Source organism: Pteropus vampyrus, unplaced genomic scaffold (assembly GCF_000151845.1).
Source record: "Pteropus vampyrus isolate Shadow unplaced genomic scaffold, Pvam_2.0 Scaffold1335, whole genome shotgun sequence".
Taxonomy (NCBI): Eukaryota; Metazoa; Chordata; class Mammalia; order Chiroptera; family Pteropodidae; genus Pteropus; species Pteropus vampyrus.
The window spans coordinates 5901-6270 of record NW_011890116.1 but is presented as its reverse complement, the minus strand read 5'-3'; the positions used below and the strand labels follow the sequence as shown (position 1 = coordinate 6270).

The following is a 370-nucleotide window of genomic DNA, read 5'->3' as shown; positions in this document are numbered from 1 at the left end:
ACCCCCAGGAAGGTCCCAAGTGAAGACGGCCACAGCCCCAGACCCTCGGGGAAGCAAAAGGCCTGGCCCCTAGGACCCTAGAATCCTGCCATGAGAACTTGCCTTTATCAAGAACATAGCAATCCAGGCCCCGGCCCCTCCTCCCCCAGACCCAGAGTCCAGGCCCCCAGACCCTCCTCCCCCAGACCCAGGAGTCCAGGCCCCCAGACCCTCCTCCCCAGATCCAGGAGTCCAGGCCCCCAGCCCCTTCCTCCCCCAGACCCAGGAATCCAGGTCCCCAGACCCTCCTCCTCCAGACCCAGGAGTCCAGGCCCCCAGACCCTCCTCCTTCAGGCCTGGGAATTTTAGCTCCAGCTCCCGCCCGGCCCTG

The 370-nt window shown here is 65.9% G+C and overlaps 1 long non-coding RNA gene across 1 annotated transcript in view; it reads right to left on the bottom strand.

Moving 5' to 3' along the window:
• LOC105310175 overlaps nucleotides 1–370 on the bottom strand; it is a 4913-nt gene that overhangs the window by 3563 nt on the left and 980 nt on the right. The window lies entirely within an intron of this gene.